This window comes from Somniosus microcephalus, chromosome 7 (genome assembly GCF_052327205.1).
Source record: "Somniosus microcephalus isolate GS21.2 chromosome 7, FLI_Smic_1.0, whole genome shotgun sequence".
NCBI lineage: Eukaryota > Metazoa > Chordata > Chondrichthyes > Squaliformes > Somniosidae > Somniosus > Somniosus microcephalus.
In genome coordinates this window covers 16,397,293-16,417,309 of record NC_140993.1, presented here as the reverse complement: position 1 = coordinate 16,417,309, position 20,017 = coordinate 16,397,293, and positions in this window count along the sequence as shown.

The window sequence follows — 20,017 nt, the reverse complement described above, 5'->3', positions numbered from 1 at the left end:
CACCGCCTAGACATTTCTCACAGGCAGCTCAGATAAGATAACACGAGAACCTTGCTAAAGAGAAAAAAAAATCCAAAACTGAAGCCTCTTTTGTTTCATGTAACCACATTCGACCATAATTCCTCCTGTTACAGATGAGAACGGGAGATAAAAGCACATTAAGGTTAATGAGATCATTTGCAGCTTGAGGCAGTGTGAGAGGCCGCCGATAAGGAACAAGTTCGAGGTTTGTCACAAGCAGGAAAAGATGATAAGAGCTAAGATAGGAACATAGGAACGTAGGACACAGGAGCAGGAGGAGGCCATTCAGCCCCTCGAGCCTGTTCCGCCATTCAATGAGATCATGGCTGATCTGCGACCCAACTCCATATACCCGCCTTTGGCCCATATCCCCTAATACCTTTGGTTAACAGAAACCTATCACTCTCAGATTTAAAATTAACAATTGATCCAGCATCAATTGCTGTTTGTGAAGGAGAGTTCCAAACTTCTACCGCCCTTTGTGCATAGAAGTGTTTCCTAACTTCACTCCTGAAAGGTCTGGCTCTAATTTTTAGACTCTGCCCCCTAGTCCTAGACTCCCCAACCAGCGGAAATAGTATCTCTCTCTCTACCCTATCTACCACAACCCCCCGAGATATCTGCACTCCTCTAATTCTGCCCTCTTGAGGATCCCTGATTATATTCGCTCCACCACTGGTGGCCGTGCCTTCTGTTGCCTGGGCCCTAAGTTCTGGGATTCCCTGCCTAAACCTCTCCTCCTCTCCACCTCTCTCTCCTCCTTTAAGACACTCCTTATAACCTACCTCTTTGACCAAGCTTTTTGTCACCTGCCCTAATTTATCCTTATGTGGATCGGTGTCAAATTTTTTGTCTTAAAATACTCCTGTGTAGCGCCTTGGGATGTTTTACTACATTAAAGGTGCTATACAAATACAAGTTGTTGTTGTTCCCCTTAATATCCTGAAAACTTCCATCAGATCACCCCTTAACCTTGTAAATTCTAGGGAATACAACCCTAACTTGTGTAATAAGGAGAGAATGGAAGCCATTAAAAAAAGCAAAAGGCATCTCTGTGCTGTTAAAATCTATTTGTTTGCTGTCTTTATAAAATAAAAGCATCCATCATTCTTGTGGTGTTGATTCACTTAAAAGAATGAAACGTTAAATTTACGGGACACCTGATTACCCGTTCCGTGAGTAACTCATGGAAAATTCATGAGTTACTTAGTTTTATAAATAGAGCAATAGAATATATAAAAGCAAAGAGGCTTTATAAATCATTGGTTAGGCCACAGCTGGAGTACTGTGGACAATTATGGACATCCCCACTTCTGACCTTATGATGGAGGGAAGGTCATTGATGAAGCAGCTGAAGATGGTTGGGCCGAGATCACTGCCCTGAGGAACTCCTGCAGCGATGTCCTGGGGCTGTGATGATTGACCTCCAGCCATCACAACCATCTTCCTTTGTGCTAGGTATGACTCCAGCCAGTGGAGAGTTTTCTCCCCGATTCCCATTGACTTCAGTTTTACTAGGGCTCCTTGATGCCACACTCAGTCAAATGCTGCCTTGATGTCAAGGGCAGTCACTCTTACCTCACCTCTGGAATTCAGCTCCTTTGTCCATGTTTGGACCAAGGCTGTAATGAGGTCTGGAGCAGTGTGGTCCTGGCGGAACCCAAACTGAGCATCAGTGAGCATGTTATTGGTGAGTAAGTGCTGCTTGATAGCACTGTCGACGACACCTTCCATCACTTTGCTGATAATTGAGAGTAGACTGATGGGGCGGTAATTGGCCGGATTGGATTTGTCCTGGTTTTTGTGGACAGGACATACCTGGGCAGTTTTCCACATTGTCTGATAGATGCCAGTGTTGTAGCTGTACTGGAACAGCTTGGTTAGAGGCGCGGCTAGTTCTGGAGCACAAGTCTTCAGCACGACAGCCGGGATGTTGTCGGGGCCCACAGCCTTTGCTGTATCCAGTGTGCTCAGCCGTTTCTTGATATCACGTGGAGTGAATCAAATTGGCAGAAAACTGGCTTCTGTGATGGTGGGGACCTCAGGAGGAGGCCGGTATGGATCATCCACTCGGCACTCCTGGCTGAAGATGGTTGCAACGCTTCCATCTTGTCTTCTGTACTCGCATGCTGGGCTCCACCATCATTGAGGACGGGGATATTTGATGCGCCTCAATAACTTCAAGACTCAAAGTTAACTGAATAAAACAAGGCTTTTATTAACAAAGAAAGAAGCCTGTGTCTTCACCTAGCTTCACCTAGCTTTCTGCTGTTCTGCTGCAAGACAAGCCTGGGCTTGTCTTAAGTAGGGCCAGGTATGGGCGGAGCCGACACACCCAATGGGGAGAAAGGGGGCGGTGCACTATATACAATACAAGGTGAAAACACAGGAGCAGGCAATACAATATGTGTAGTTAAATACAGAGTCTGATGAATGACATATTTCATCACAATATTCATGGAGCCTCCTCCTCCTCATATCTCCTTATGTGCCTCGCTGTCAAATTTCACCTGATAACACTCCTGTGAAGCGGCTTGGTATGTTTTACTATGTTCAGGCACTGTATAAATATAAGTTGTTGGTGGTGTTTATCTGCAACTCTGCCCTGGGAACATTTACAAGGGGTCATTCTGTGATTTGCTGCTACCGATGGGGGAGTCACGCTTGCAGGAAGCGCATGTTGAGTAGCACTCCAGCCTCTGAGCGTGCTCCTCAACATCGCTTCTGAAAGACGGCACCTCCGACAGTGCAGCACCTCCTCAGTACTGCACTGGGAGTGCCGTCTTTTGGATGAGACGTTAAACCGAGGCCTCGTCTGCCCCCTCACGAGGATGTAAAAGATCCCATGGCACTATTTCGAAGAAGAGCAGGGCAGTTCGCCCTGGTGTCCTGGGACCAATATTTATCCTTCAACTAACATCATCAAAACAGATTATCTGGTTATTATCACATTGCTGTTTGTGGGATCTTGCTTTGCGCAAATTGGCTGCCGCGTTTCCCACATTACAACAGTGACTGCACTCCAAAAAAGTACTTCATTGGCTGTAAAGTGCTTTGAGACGTCGCAAAAGGCGCTATATAAATGCAAATGCTTTCTCTCTTTGTAAATCTGATATTTTCTGAATCTTTCCAATAATGACGGCCACAGAACAATTCAGCTTTTGTAACAGCAAGGATGCGGTGCCTGACTGCTGAACCAGTCGGACTGGTTTCTGGCAGAGGTTTGAGTCTTACCCTCCCTCCAGGGCAAAACAACTGTCTTTGGAGTATAAACAGATATGAAGCATTTCGGCACAGTCAAGACGCAGGGCGAGAGAAGTATCTACCCTGTCACTGAAACTTGTAATAAGATATCACAACTGGCTAAACAGTAACCAGGACACACAAGCGAGGAACTTTAACCTAGAACAAGTTTCTCAAATGCTTTTCCAGTTTAACAATTTACCAGCAGTAATAACTTTTAAAGTTATTCCAGAAACACATCCTGACAATCATTTTAGGCGACAATTCGCGGCTGTGATTAGCCGGTTTAAACACCGATAATGTGTAGAGGACCTTCTAAAAGTTAGAAGGAGTTATCGTGAGCTTCCGTGTCCTTTTGTTTCACTCCTCCCCCGCGTTCAGCTTGTTCTCCCAATATCTGATCTGTTACTAAGACGGCTTCTTCCATCCCCACATTACCCCTCTCCACCCCAATCGCTGTCCCTCTGCCACTGCCTTGCTCATCTACTTTGGCTCCCGTTCCGTCAACGCCTCGACTTTTAAAATTCTCATCTTTGTTTTCAAATCCCTCCATGGCCTCGCCCCCCCCCTCGCTATCTCTGTAACCTCCTCCAGCCCTATGACCCTTCGAGATATCTGCGCTCCTCCCATTCTGACCTCTTGCGCATCCCCCGATTTTAATCCACAACAACAGCAACTTGTATTTATATAGCGCCTTTAACGTAGTAAAACGTCCCAAGGCGCTTCACAGCAGTATTTTAAGACAAAAAAATTGGCACCGAGCCACATAAGGATAAATTAGGGCAGGTGACCAAATGCTTGGTCAAAGAGGCAGGTTTTAAGGAGCATCTTAAAGGAGGAAAGAGAGGCGGAGAGGTTAAGGGAGGGAATTCCAGAGCTTAGGACCCAGGCAATAGAAGGATGTCAGACAAGCAGTCTGACAATTTAGAGACCGTGGAGGGGTCGAGAGAAGTGGTGGTGAGGTAGAGCTGGGTGTCGGCAGCGTACATGTGGAAACTGACGCTGTGCTTTCGGATGATGTCACCCAGGGGCAACATGTAGATGAGAAATAGGAGGGGGCCAAGGATAGATCGTTGGGGAACACCAGAGGTAACGATGCGGGAGCGGGAAGAGAAGCTGTTGCAGGTGATTCTCTGGCTATGATTAGATAGATAAGAATGGAACCAGGCGAGTGCAGTCCCACCCAGCTGGATGACGGTGGAGAGGTGTTGGAGGAGGATGGAGTGGCCAACCGTGTCAAAGGCTGCAGACAGGTTGAGAGGGACGAGGAGGGATAGTTTACCTTTGTCACAGTCACAAAGGATGCCATTTGTGACTTTGACGAGAGCTGTTTCGGTACTGTGGCAAGGGCGGAAACCGGATTGGAGGGATTCAAACAGAGAGTTGCGGGAAAGACGGGCACGGATTTGGGAGGCAACAACAGGTACCAGCAATGGCGGCCGTGCCTTCAGCTGCCTGGGCCCTGAGCTCCTGAATTCCCTCCCTAAACCTCGCTACCTCTCTCTCCTCCTTTAAGACGCTCCTTGAAACCTACCTCTTTGACCAAGCTTTTGGTCACCTGCCCTAATATCTCCTTATGTGGCTCGGTGTCAAATGTTGCTTGATAATCGCTCCTGTGAAGCGCCTTGGGGACGCTTTACTACGTTAAAGGCGCTGGGTAAATGCAAGTTGTTGCTGTTGTTGTTGGGTTCACTGTCGGGGCCGCCCCACGGATGAGGATGGGGTCACGCGATCGGGAAGGGACGTGTGTCCGTGACGGGGGAGGCCTAAGCTTTCAACACTGGACCTGTTGGAGCAATTATGCTCTTCTAGCCCCACAATGAAAGATTTTTTTTTTAATGTAATAACTTACCTTTTTGGTGCCACTTTGTGAAGGAACTCTACCTTACAATTCTTTAAAACATGACAAACTGGGTTTGGAAATTTAGCAACCTAACTATGAAATAGCTATGAAAGAATTCTGGCTATTGAGATAAGACAGTTGTTGGCCCTGAATAAATAACCTTCTTGAAACAGAAGGTGCACGGCTCCGACAAGCTGACTTTTGGGAACAAAAACAATGGTTCACCCTGGATAAGGTGTTTTAATTTAAACTCCGTAAAGATGACATAAGATAAGGAACACCTGCCCTTCACACTGTTTTATATGGTGACCCCAGAACACCTGGAGATGAGACAAGATTCTGGAATATTACCAGCTGATGTAGCAGTAAAGAATTTCAGAGGTCAGCAGAAAGATAAATAGGGATAATGAACTTGCAACGGCAGAAACTTTCAAGGAAATACAACTGGAAAAGGGTATAAATATTTAAGTCTCAAATGGGATATCAGAGTTGCTTTAATCGGGCAAAGCGATTCTCGGCTTCAGAGGCGGCTCTGTGGTCTTCAACTCTTTGTACCTCGGGGATCAAAGATATTCGATAGTGATGGATATCCTGTATAGAAAACTTTAAGAACTGTAATACTGTAGCGAAGTTAAGATTTAAAAGTAAGATTCTCTGTTAAAAAGATCGTATTTTTTCTCTTTTTAGAACTGTTAATGTTGCGATTGACTGATTCACCAACTGTAAATTACATGTCAGTTCTTTTAATAAATCTCTATATATTTTTAGAATTGTCTCACATAAGTCTTCTGTATCAATAACTCGCAAACTCAATCTCTGTACACTCTTTGGTGAAGAGTTACATAATTCTGAAGGAGTTCTCTGGACCCTCATAATATCTGGGACGTTACAGTCTAGCTAAACTTATTAAAAGCGCTATCTGGAGGACGGTAACATTCTCGGGTTGTTCCTTTCCTTTAGGGAGAGATAGCCCGGACCTTTAGACCCAATTAAGGGTCTTTAGGATTCGGCTACCTTAAACTTTAGTCGAAAGTGAACGTCTGAGAAATACGCCTAATCCGGGATAACCCCAAAGGGGCTAGGACTAGTAATTATCCCTTCAACTTCTGACCCTGATCCTCTCCCCGCCGCCGGGTTTGGTCTGGTGGGAAACTCAGTACCGCTTTGGATGCCAAGTTTAAACTGCACTGGGGTCTTGGTGACGTCATTAGGACCCGATGTGCGTATGTTAAAAAAGACCCCCGCCGGCTTTGGGCAGGTGCAGGTGTCAGCTGTGGCTCAGTGGGTCGCACTCTTACTCTCTGAGTCAGAAGGTTGTGGGTTCAAGCCCCACGCCAGGTACTTGAGCACAAAAATCTAGGCTGACACTCCCAGTGCAATACTGAGGGAGTGCTGCACTGTCGGAGGTGCTGTCTTTCAGCTGAGATATTAACCTGAAGCACTATCTGCCCCCTCAGGTGGACATAAACGATACCTTGGCACTATTTCTGTGTAGTTCTGGTGACCACATTACAGGAAAGATGTGATTGTATTAGAGAGAGTACAGAGGCTGTTGCCAGGACTGGGGAATTTTAGCTATGAGGAAAGACTGGATAGGCTGGGGTTGTTTTCTTTGGAATAGAGGAGGCTGAGGGGAGATTTAATTGAGGTGTATAAAATTATGAGGGGCCTAGATAGAGTGGATAGGAAGGACTTATTTCCTTGAGCAGTGAGGTCAATAACCAGGGGGCAGAGATTTAAAGTAATTGGGAGTGGAGGAGAACTTTTTTCACCCAGAGGGTGGTGGGGGTCTGGAGCTCACTGCCTGAAATGGTGGGAGAGGCAGAAACCCTCATTGCATTTAAAAAGTACTTGGATATGCACTTGAAATGCCGTAACCTACAGGGCTACGGACCAAGAGCTGGAATGTGGGATTAGGCTGGATAGCTGTTTGTCAGTTGGCACAGACAGGATGGGCCGAATGGCCTCCTTCTGTGCCGTAAACTTCTGTGATTCTATATTTGGAAGGAGAGCAGGGGAGTTCTCCCCGGTGTCCTGGGGCCAATATATATCCCTCAGCCAACATCACTAAAAAACAGATGATCTGATCATTATCACGTTGCTGTTTGTGGAAGCTTGCTGTGTGTAGACTGGATAGAAACATAGAAACATAGAAGATAGGAGCAGGAGTAGGCCATTCGGCCCCTCGAGCCTGCTCCGCCATTCAATGAGATCATGGCTGATCATCCAAATTCAGTACCCTGTCCCTGCCTTCTCTCCATATCCCTTGATCCCTTTAGCCTTAAGAAATATATCTAAATCCTTCTTGAATATATTTAATGATTTGGCCTCAACTGCCTTCTGTGGTAGAGAATTCCACAGGTTCACCACTCTCTGGGTGAAGAAATTCCTCCTCATCACTGTCCTAAATGGCTTACCCCTTATCCTTAGTCTGTGACCCCTGGTTCTGGACTAACCTGCCATCGGGAACATCCTTCCTGCATCTAGTCTGTCTAGTCCTGTTAGAATTTTATAAGTTTCAATGAGATCCCCTCTCATTCTTCTAAACTCCAGCGAGTATAAGCCCAATCGACCCAATCTCTCCTCATACGTCATTCCTGCCACCCCAGGTATCAGCCTGGTAAATCTTCGCTGCACTCCCTCCATGGCAAGAACATCCTTCCTCAGATAAGGCGACCAAAACTGCACACAATACTCAAGGTGTGGTCTCACCAAGGCCCTGTACAACTGCAGCAAGACATCCTTGTTCCTGTACTCGAACCCTCTCGCTACGAAGGCCAACATACCATTTGCCTTCTTAACCGCCTGCTGCACCTGCATGCTTACCTTCAGCGACTGGTGCACAAGGACACCCAGGTCTCGTTGCACTTCCCCTTCTTCCAATCTATTGCCGTTCAGATAATAATCTGCCTTCCTGTTTTTGCCACCAAAGTGGATAACCTCGCATTTATCCACATTATATTGCATCTGCCATGCTTCTGCCCAATGACCCAACCTGTCCAAATCATACTGGATTTTCTCGGCATCCTCCTCACAGCACACACGCCCACCCAGCTTTGTGTCGTCTGCAAACTTGGAGATATTACATCTAGTTTCCTTGTCTAGATGATTAATATATATTGGCCTAGAAATTCACTGGCCTTAGCACCGCTTTTGAGGCGCTAGAGGGCCTAGCGCCGAAGTTATGGCCAGTTGAGAAATTGACAGGGGCCCTAAATCGGCGTTAGGCCGGTAGCGCTGCGCCGGCACCGATGACGTCATCGGTGTGCGCAGCGTCCCGGTTGCCATGGTAACCCGCCCGAACTCGGAAATTGAGTTGCGGCCGCCTCGCCCGTGGCAGCTGCAAGCAACGTTCTGGCAGAGGTGCCTTACAGAACTTTGCGCCGGCGCATTAAAGGCCCCGCGGCGGCCGGCCGCTTTTCCGCCGGCCGCCTGGCCGCAGCTCCCTCCCCGGACTTCCCCCCACCGCCCCCCCCGGAACAGAAGCAAGCCCGGCACTTGTCCGAGGTGCCGGGCTCATTTTTAAAAAGATTATCGCGAGCCGCGGCCGGGTGCAGGCAGCTCCTCCTTAACGGAAGAAGGAGGCCTGCACTTCCCGAGCCTGCCGCACCGCAGCGGGCGCCGCAGCGCCGGAATAGCGCCGCAATGCGGCGCGTGGCGCCAGTTTTGAGGCGCTGAGACCCCTCAGTAGCGCCGGCAGCCGTTTGGGCGCGGCGCTACTGAATTTTTGGCGCGCGCAGGGGGACTTAGCGCCGGCACTAACTTCCGGCGCTAAAGCCCTCACTGCACCAAAACCGAATTTCTAGGCCATTGTGAATAGCTGCCCAATCTGTGTTTCCTACATTACAACAGTGACTACACTCCAAAAAGTACTTAATTGGCTGTTAAGCGCTTTGGGACGTCCTGAGGTTGTGAAAGGCGCTATATAAATGCAAAATCTTTCTTACTTTATGTCTAAATCTTTTAGTCAGATGCACATGTTCTTGGTTCATTGACTTCCTTTATACATGATGCTGTCACAGTTGATAGCACGGTGCATTAGATTACATTGAACATATCCTGGTTAATTGGAAATCCCCATCTCTTTAAGTTGCGTTTTATAATGCTCTGTGCATGATTTTCCACAGTTGGTGTAACGAGGTTAAAACTATTGTGGTGGCAGTGCGTTTTAGCATTGGCCAATCAGAAATTGCATCGCTCACGCTTATAGTCTCAGTCAATTTCCATTCCTCGCACCGTGTGATGGTTAAGACAAAGTCAGTGTTTTATTTTCTCTGACACCACGACCGAGATTCCATTCCAAATTTTTGCTGTCAACATTTCTGAATGCAGTGTTTAATTAAAAAAAAAACAAACCCATTACAATAATTTGCTGAAATGGATATTTGTGCGGAACCTCTGTTGGTATAAGCAGCGCACACCTACCTCACTGCTGACAGACGCAGATACTGCACGAGGAACATTGCTGAGTTGTCAGTTTCCCTTTAATTTGCTGCCATGCAACTTTAAACAGGAGAAGTGGTGATTGTGGCTTTCTGGCAAATTTCCTAGGATTCTTCACTGAAAACCAAGCGTGACAATCGACCATAAAAATATGCCTTATTTTTAACAATATGCTCCCCATGGTCGGCCTCGCACCTCGCACCCTCCGTTAACTTGAGCTCATCCAAACCTCTGCTTGGTGCCCGCACCCTAACTCGCACCCTAAGTCCCGTTCACCCATCACCCCCTGTGCTCGCTGACCTACATTGGCCTCCCGGTCCGGCAACGTCTCCATTTCAAAATTCTCACCCCTGTTTTCAAATCCCTCCCTGGCCTCGCCCCCCTCCCCCCCACCTCCCCATCTCTCCAGCCCTACAACCCTCCGAGAATCTCTGCGCTCCTCCAATTCTGGCCTCTTGTGAATCCCCGATTTTAATCGCTCCACCATTGGCGGCCGTGCCTTCAGCTGCCAAGGCCCCAAGCTCTGGAATTCCCTCCCTAAAACTCTCCGCCTCTCCGCCTCTCGTTCCTCCTTTAAGACGCTCCTTAAAACCGACCTCTTTGACCAAGCTTTTGGTCACCTGTCCTAAAATCTCCTTATGTGGCTCGGTGTCAAATTTTGTTTGATAGTCGCTCCTGCAGAAGTTTTACTATGTTAAAGGCGGTATGTAAATGCAAGGTGTTGTTATAATTTCCTTCTCTTTATGCTGAACTACTCCATCCACCGTTCCCAGGCTGGAGGGAGGGCGAGTAATCGGCTGCCAAATCTGTTGAACACATGCACCAGTGACTCAGATAGACCCTCCTTGTGTTGACTCCCTCCCAGTGCTTCACTTTTGCTGAGCGCTGCCACTCCCAGCTGGCTCTGTATCATTTTTTGAGAGGACGGTAAATCAACAGGTATTTCTCTTGCACTTTTCCCAGCGGCTGACCAAAAGAGATGCGCAGGCAGAAAGTTGAATAATTAATAATTCAACTTTATTGTCATTGCACAAGTACATGAACAACGAAATGTGATCTTGCAAGCTCCCATGACTGGGAGAAGCAAAGCCGCTGCGTCGGTGCGCGCCGCCATTCCATTTCCACCATTTCTCCTGTCCGACAATCTTCAGCCCAACGCCCGGGCCTGCTCACCAGCCGCTCCTCCTTCCGTAGCGCCTTTTACGACCTCAGGATGTCCCAAAGTACCAAAGAGGAGGAGGGAGAGAAGTAGCCCTATTACCGGATTCCCAACTAAAAGTAGTTATTTCAGTTTGTGGCTAGCCTGAGGTGATTCATTCAAACAGCTTAGAACAAAAGCAACAGCTCACAGCACATACAGAATTGTTGGGACCTGTGAAGAATGAGGTAATTATATTTAATCCGTTACCCTTATATGCACAATCCTGACAGAAAGAAGTCCTACAGATCATAGACAGTGTTATGAATAGTTGGCATCTGTGTATCAATAAACCCTTTTCACTTTCTGAATGACTTTTGTATAAACTATTATTGCTTCACCAGCTGTGAACCTGATACTGACTCTCAAAGGTTCGCCTTCCTGCTTATGAATGCACAGACCGGTTAAAACTAGTATGCAGAACATAAAAGCTCCGAGCCAGTCACACCTACATCTCAGCAACCGTGGGATAGGAATTTAGATGCGACTAGACAGCAGTCTGTCTGCTTCCCGATCAAGATTGACAGACATTTTCACAACGTGTTTTCTTTTCTGGCATCTTGCTTTCGCTCTGGCCTTTGAAGTTGTCTGCCCTTAAGTTGTCGTCCCACTCCAGACACTTGGGCACAAAAATCCAGACTGACACTCCCAGTGAAGTACTAAGGGAGTGCTGCACTGTCGGAGGTGCTGTCTTTCGGATGAGACGTTAAACTGAGACCCCGTCTGCCCCCTTAGGCGGACGTAAAAGATCCCACGGCACTATTTCGAAGAAGAGCAGGGGAGTTCTCGCCTGGTGTCCTGGGCCAATATTTATCCCTCAACCAACATCAAGAAAAAAGAAGAGGATGCTGCCATAGACATAGTAAAGGAGGAGGTAGTGGAGATACTGGATAGAATAAAAATTGATAAAGAGGAGGTATTAGAAAGGCTGGCTGTATTTAAAGCAGATAAGTCACCAGGAGCAGGTAGGATGCATCCTAGGATGCTGAGGGAAGTTAAGAAGGAAATCGTGGAGGTACTGGCCATAATATTCCAATCCTCCTTAGATACAGGGGTGGTGCCAGAGGACTGGAGAATTGCAAATGTTACACCATTGTTCAAAAAAGGGTGTAAAGATAAACCCAGCAACTACAGGCCAGTCAGTTTAACCTCGGTAGTAGGGAAGCTTTTAGAAACAATAATCCAGGACAAAATTAACAGTCACTTGGACAATTGTGGATTAATTAACGAAAGCCAGCACCGATTTGTTAAAGGCAAATTGTGTTTCATCAACTTGATCGAGTTTTTTGATGAGGTAACAGAGAGGGTTGATGAGGGCAATGCAGTTGATGTCGTGTACATGGATTTCCAAAAGGCGTTCGACAAAGTGTCACATAATAGACTTGCCAGCAAAGTTGAAGCCCATGAAATAAAAGGGACAGTGGCAGCCTGGATACGAAATTGGCTAAGTGACAGGAAACAGAGAGTAGTGGTGAACGGTTGCTTTTCGGGCTGGAGGAAGGTGTACAGTGGTGTTCCCCAGGGGTCGGTACTGGGACCACTGCTTTTCTTGATACAGTAAACTCTTTCGTATCCGGCACCTACGGGACCGGGATGGTGCCAGTTGATTAAAAATTCCGGATAACGGAGATGTATACCTACCAAGGTACGAGAGCCCCGTTACACAGCCACAGGTGCATGAACCGTGGTTACACGGCCACAGGTGTTGGAGCCCTGGTTACACGGCCACAGGTACAGGAGCCCCGGTTACACGGCCACAGGTACAGGAGCCCCGGTTACACGGCCACAGGTGCTGGAGCCCCGGTTACATGGCCACAGGTACAGGAGCCCCGGTTACACAGCCACAGGTACTGGAGCCCCGGTTACACGGCCACAGATCCAGGAGCCCCGGTTACACGGCCACAGGTACAGGAGCCCCGGTTACACGGCCACAGGTGCTGGAGCCCCGGTTACATGGCCACAGGTACAGGAGCCCCGGTTACACGGCCACAGGTACAGGAGCCCCGGTTACACGGCCACAGGTACAGGAGCCCTGGTTACACGGCCACAGGTACAGGAGCCCCGGTTACACGGCCACAGGTACAGGAGCCCCGGTTACATGGCCACAGGTACTAGAGCCCCGGTTACACGGCCACAGGTACAGGAGCCCCGGTTACACGGCCACAGGTACAGGAGCCCCGGTCACACGGCCACAGATCCAGGAGTCCCGGTTACACGGCCACAGGTACTAGAGCCCCGGTTACATGGCCACAGGTACAGGAGCCCCAGTTACACGGCCACAGATCCAGGAGTCCCGGTTACACGGCCACAGGTACAGGAACCCCGGTTACACGGCCACAGATCCAGGAGCCCCAGTTACACGGCCACAGGTACTGGAGCCCCGGTTACACGGCCACAGGTACTGGAGCCCCGGTTACACGGCCACAGGTACAGGAGCCCCGGTTACACGGCCACAGATCCAGGAGCCCCGGTTACACGGCCACAGGTACTGGAGCCCCAGTTACACAGTCACAGGTACTGGAGCCCCGGTTACACGGCCACAGGTACAGGAGCCCCGGTTACACGGCCACAGATCCAGGAGCCCCGGTTACACGGCCACAGGTACAGGGGACCCGGTTACACGGCCACAAGTGCTGGAGCCCCGGTTACATGGCCATAGGTACAGGGGACCCTGTTACACAACCAGAGGTGCAGGAGCCATAGTTACATGGCAAAATGTATGAGAACCCCGGTTACACAGCCATAAATATACAGTAAAACTTACCTTTGGGTTCCTGAACCTACTCCTGAATTTTGCCGGTTATTAGAGAATTCTGGATAATTAGGTGCCATTTAAACGTGCGTTTTTACTGTATATATTAATGACTTGGATGTGGGTGTACAGGGCACAATTTCAAAATTTGCAGGTGACACAAAACTTGGAAGTATAGTGAACAGTGAGGAGGAGGAGAGTGATAGACTTCAGGAAGACATAGACAGGCTGGTGAAATGGGCGGACACGTGGCAGATGAAATTTAACGCAGAAAAATGTGAAGTGATACATTTTGGAATGTATGAAAGAATGAGGAGAGGACATATAAACTAAAGGGTACAATCCTGAGGGGGTGCACGAACAGAGAGACCAGGGGTATGTGTGCACAAATCGTTGAAGGTGACAGGGCAGGTTGAGAAAGTGGTTAAAAAGGCTTACGGGATCCTGGGCTTCATGAATAGAGGCTTAGAGCAGGATTTTGATACGGGAGGCATGTAGGAGGCGGGACTACAACTTTTGGGGTTGTAGTCCCGCCTCCATGGAGTTGTGGCCAACCCACGCGATTTTCACTTGATTGACCTTGTTGCACCCGCCCAGTGGGCTCAGCAGGCCAATTAAGGGCCACCCGGCAACAGGTGACGTCACAGATTGACATTTCATCTGTCAAGGACTTTTGACAGATGAAATATCAGCATTTGACACCTCTTTGAAGCTGTCAAACACTGACAATCTGTACTCTAAGTCAATTCCTTTACCTCAGGCTGATTTAGAGATTTCTCCAGAACAGAAAGCTGAATGCTGCAACTTTTGACAGCTCGCGGCCATTCTGCTTTCTGTGCCGGTGAGATGAGGGACTCCCGAGACCTGAAGGAAGGAAGGCTGTAAAGGTAAGTAAAGGTAATTAAACTTCTTTAAACACTTTACACACACCAAACACACTTACCTCTGCACTCATGCACCCATCACTCACCTGAACACCAGACATCTCGACCCCTCCAAGCCCTTCAGCCCGACGGTCCGCCTCGCTAACTTGACGTGGTTTGGAGCCGTCGGGAATCCCACACTTCAGGAATAAAAATAGGGATTAGGCTAAAAACTGCCTGTTAACTACCTGTTAACAGGCAGTTAATTGGCACTAATCCCCTTCCCACCTCGGGGAGGCGGGTCCCAGCGCGGGTCGGGTACCCGCCTCCTTTGAAACTGGCATGGAGGCGGGTTGGGGGCGGGATGGGTTCGTGCCCCCCCCGATTTCGAGATTTTAACCCCCCACACGCCTCCAATCCCGCCTCCACGGCCCAATGAAAATCCTGCCCATCGAGTACAAAAGCATGGGAATTATGATGAACCTTTATAAAACACTGGTTCAGCCTCAACTGGAGTACTGTGTCCAATTCTGGGCACCGCTCTTTAGGAAGGATGTGAAGGCCTTAGAGAGGGTGCAGAAATGATTTACGAGAATGATTCCAGGGATGAGGGACTTCAGTTACGTGGATAGACTGGAGAAGCTGGGGTTGTTCTCCTTGGAGCACAGAAGATTGAGAGGAGATTTGATCGAGGTGTTCAAAATCATGAGGGGTCTGGACAGAATAGATAGAGAGAAGCTGTTCCCATTGGCAGACGAGTTGAGAACCAGAGGACACTGATTTAAGGTGATTGGCAAAAGTTCCAAAGGTGACACGAGGAAAAACTTATTTATGCAACGAGTGGTTAGGATCTGAAATGCACTGCCTGAAAGGGTGGTGGAGGCAGATTCACTCATGGCTTTCAAAAGGGAATTGGATAAGTACCTGAAGGAACAAAATTTGCAGGGCTACGGGGAAAGGGCGGGGGAGTGGGACTGGCTAAGGTGCTCTTGCAGAGAGCCGGCACGGGCTTGACGGGCTGAATGGCCTCCTTCTGTGCTGTAACCATTCCATGATTCTATGATTCTAAAACAGATTATCTGTTCATTGTCACATTGCTGTTTGTGGGAGCTTGCTGTGCGCAAATTGGCTGCTGCGTTTCTGACAAAATCTAGGCTGACACTCCAGTGCAGTACTGAGGGAGCGCTGCACCGTCGGTCTTTCGGATGAGACGTTAAACATAGGCCCCATCTACCCTTGCATGTATTGTCACTTGCATGTTGGTTATCGGCCCACCTGCCACAGGAAACAGTTTCTCCCTACTTGCTGTATCAAAACCCCCTCATGATTTTGAACGCCTCTATCAAATCTCCCCTTAACCTTCGCTGCTCTAAGGAGAACAATCCGAACTCCTCGAATCAACGTGACAATGAACAGATAATCTGTTTTAGAATCATAGAATGGTCACAGCACAGAAGGAGGCCATTCAGCCTGTCAAGCCCATGCCGGCTCTCTGCAAGAGCACCTCAGCTAGTCCCACTCCCCCGCCCTTTCCCCGTAGCCCTGCAAATTTTGTTCCTTCATATACTTATTCTTCTTCTTCCTTCTTAGGCAGTCCCTCGGAACCGAGGATGACTTGCTTCCACATTAAAGATGAGTTCTCAGGTGACTGATGAGTCCAATGCGGGACCTGTCACAGGTGGGGCAGACGGTGGTTGAAGGGGCGGGTGGGTGGGGTGCTTGGGTTGACGTGCGCTCCTTGCGCTCCTTGTGCTTGACTTCCGCTTGCTCCCGGCGAAGAGACTCGAGGTGATCGGCGCCTTCCCAGATGCTTCTCCTCCCCACAGAACTGAAGTCCCTCACCCCTGATACCATCCTGGTAAACCTCTCTTCATTCAGCTCCCAGATGCCCTGCAGAGGGCGCCGCACTCTTTGCCCCTCCCACTTCCAGCAACTTGCAGCGCAAGATATCATCGACATTAAATGGGCAAGGGGCAGCTCCATCTCGCGGCGGGCGCCCTTCGTTGACTGGTTACAGCACATTCTGGGCCATTAAATGGATGAAAATGTTGGCGAATAGGGGCTACAGTGTTACAACGACAACTTGCATTTCTAAAGCACCTTTAACGTAGTAAAACGTCCCAAAGTGCTTCACAGGAGCGATCATCAAAAAAAATTTGACACCGAGCCACAGAAGCAGATTTTAGGACAGGTGAGCAGAAGCTTGGTCAAAGAGGTAGACTTTAAGGCGCGTCTTAAAGGAGGAGAGAGATGCGGAGAGGTTTAATGAGGTGAGGGTATGAAGGGTACCAAGGCGGGCAGATGAACATAAGAACATAAGAATTAGGACCAGGAGTCGGCCATTCGGCCCCTGGAGCCTGCTCCGCCATTTAGTAAGATCATGGCTGATCATCGACCTCAACGTCACCTTCCCGCACTATCCCCATATCCCCATGTCTCCTTAGTATCCTAAAATCTATCGATCTCAGTCTTGAATATACTCAATGACTGAGCCTACACAGCCCTCTGGGGTAGAGAATTCCAAAGATTCACCACCCTCTGAGTGAAGAACTTTCTCCTCATCTCAGTCCTAAATGGCCGACCCCTTATCCTGAGACAAATGGACATACGAACAATGACGGACAGGTAAAGACCCTCTGGCCCACCCAACCTGACCCACACAATGGCGATACCTTGTGTATCACAATATATAGACTCCCCACCCCACCCCAAACCAGGTGCTCTCCTGGGAGAGGCAAAAATACATAAAAAACCCACTCCAATTTGGGAAAAAAATCTGGAAAATTCCTCTCCGACCCATCTAGGCGATCGAAGCTAGTCCAGATCACATCATCCTGGCCCTGACTTCCCTGCAGTGCCTACCTTCTGTAAGAGGTGAGCTCCGCCCCAGCCAGAAACCGGCCCAGCTCTCGCTTGAAGGAATTCAGCGAGTCCACATCCACCACACGAGACGGCAGCCTTTTCCAGAGGTCCACTATTCTCTGGGAGAAGAACCACCTCCTGACATCTCTTCTATTCTTAGGCAGTCCCTCAGAACCGAGGATGACTTACTAAACTAAATCTGGCCTTCTACATCTTAAATTTGTGACTCCTGGTCCTCACTAACCTATTTAATTGAGACTGTGACCCCCTGGTTCTAGACTCCCTCGCCAGGGGAAACAGCCTCTCAGCATCTACCCTGTCAATCCCCTTAAGAATTTAAGATGATGTTAAGCTACAGCTCAGCCATGATCTCATTGAATGGTGGTACAGGCGCGAGGGGCTGAATGGCCTCCTCCTGTTCCTACTGTTATTGTTCTACGTCAAGCAAAGGCTTAATAAATGAACATCTACACAAGTTAAAGGGTCCAAACCAGGTCGTGTGTTTTTTGTTGCATCGCACCCTTTACATCAGGCTAAACATATCTTTGGTAGATTGCATTCCATTAACGTAATGCAAGCTTCATAACAAACTTTAATTCCAATAAATATACAATCAAAGTCGATGGTGCCTACACTGATGGCACTTCCCGTTTCACCACCCGCAGACATTTATCACTGTGCGCAAATTGGTGGCCGCGTTTCCCACATTACAACAGTGACTACCCTTAGAAAAAGTACTTCATTGGCTGTAAAGCGCTTTGGGACGTCCTGAGGTTGTTAAAGGCGCTATAGAACGCAAGTCTAGTCTTTCTTTCTCAATAGAATTACTTCAAAGGCAACCTTAGTACATTTAGTTGGATTTTGTCATTTACTCCGTCGCTGGCAAAATGTAAAATAACTACAAAAACAGGGGAAAACCATTCAACTACACCAAGGAGGAAGAATTGTGCCCTGGGATCTTTTATGTCTACCTGAGAGAGCAGACGGGGCCTCAGTTTAATGTCTCACTTTGAAAGATGGCACCTCCGACAGTGCAGCGCTCCCTCAGTCCTGGCACTGGGAGTGTCAGCCTAGATTTTGTCGTTGAAGTGGGACTTGAACCCACGATCTCCTGACTCCGAGTGCTCCCCACTGAGTCCCGGCTGACATCTTGCTGTATGTCTGAGTGCTGTACTACTGTACAGGAAGTTCAATTACTTACTGATCCGTTACATAAAACTCAGCGCGCACAGTATTCTGCCAAGATCAACCTGACTGATCACATCTGACCAAATTGGTAAATGATCGGGTTAAACATAGCCTAATAAACACTTTGCAGCTGGATATTTTCCTGATTAGGTTAGTTAGCAGCTCGAACATGTGTAAACATTTGCTTTCGGCACAGTCAGCGGATAAACACCCGATTGGCCGCTACGATACAATAAGTCGTCCAACAACTGGCTTCCCCAATGAGGATGTTTGGTGTCGGCCATGATTCGCATATATAGGCCAGCACAGGCTCGACGGGCCGAATGGCCTCCTCCTTCTGTGCTGTAAGTTCCTATGATTGTAATGATATTGTTCGATTTAAAGGATGCAGAAATCAATTTTATACTTTTTAGGTTTTTTTTTCTATCGACTAAATGCGATGAGGATGTTTTCACTGAGCTGTCGGGATCTGGAACGCTCGACCTGTGAAGCTGATTCCATCAATAATTTTAAAACAGTTGGCCTCCTTCTGCGCTGTAAGTTGCTATGAATATCTATGAGCAGGGAGTTGGAGAGGGACTTGAGGATGAGGATCTTGCAGGGCTACAGACATAAAGCAGCACCCTGGGACTAAACACGACGGCTCTTTCAAAGAGCCGGCACAGGCACGATGGGCCAAATGGCCTCCTCCTGTGCTGCAAGATTCTATGAACAAGTCCTTTATTTGCAATGCCTAGCGGCATAAAAGTGCTTTACTACAAAGTTACTGTAATATTCTATGAGACAAAAGCCACTGCCAGGATAATTCTGAATCTCAAAACAAACTTCTACAATAAGTGTTTCCTGAAACAGGACCAAACCACGTTGCCCCTCCTCACTCAGAAGCAAGCACTGAAGAACATATGTGCATTGATAATGTTAGGATTGCCGTTTGTCGCACTGCTGGCTGTGGTAACGTAGGGACATCGGAACAGGAGGAGGCCGTTCAGCCCCTCGAGCCTGTTCCACCATTCAATGAGATCTTGGCTGATCTGCGACCTAACTCCATATACCTGCCTTTGCCCCATATCCCTTAATACCTTTGGTTAACACAAAGCTATTAATCTCCGATTTAAAATCAACAATTGATCCAGCATCAATTGCCATTTGCGGAAGAGAGTTCCAAACTTCTACCACCCTTTGTGTGTAGAAGTGTTTCCTAATTTCACTCCTGAACGGTCTGGCTCTAATTTTTAGACTCTGCCCCCTAGTCCTAGACTCCCCAACCAGCGGAAATAGTATCTCTCTCTCTACCCTATCTGTTCCCCTTAATATCTTGAAAACTTCAATCAGATCACCCCTTAACCTTCTAAATTTCAGGGAATACAACCCTAGTTTGTGTAATCTCTCCTCGTAACTTAACCCTTGGAGTTCGGATATGATTCTGTTAAACCAATGCTGCACCTTGCTGTGTGCAGATTGGCCGCCGCGTTGCCTACATTACAACAGTGACTGCACTTTCAAAAAAGTACTTCATTGGCTGTAAAGCACTTTGGGACGTCCTGAGGTCATGAAAGGCGCTATAGAAAATGCAAATTCTTTCTTTCTTCACTCCTCTTAATGCA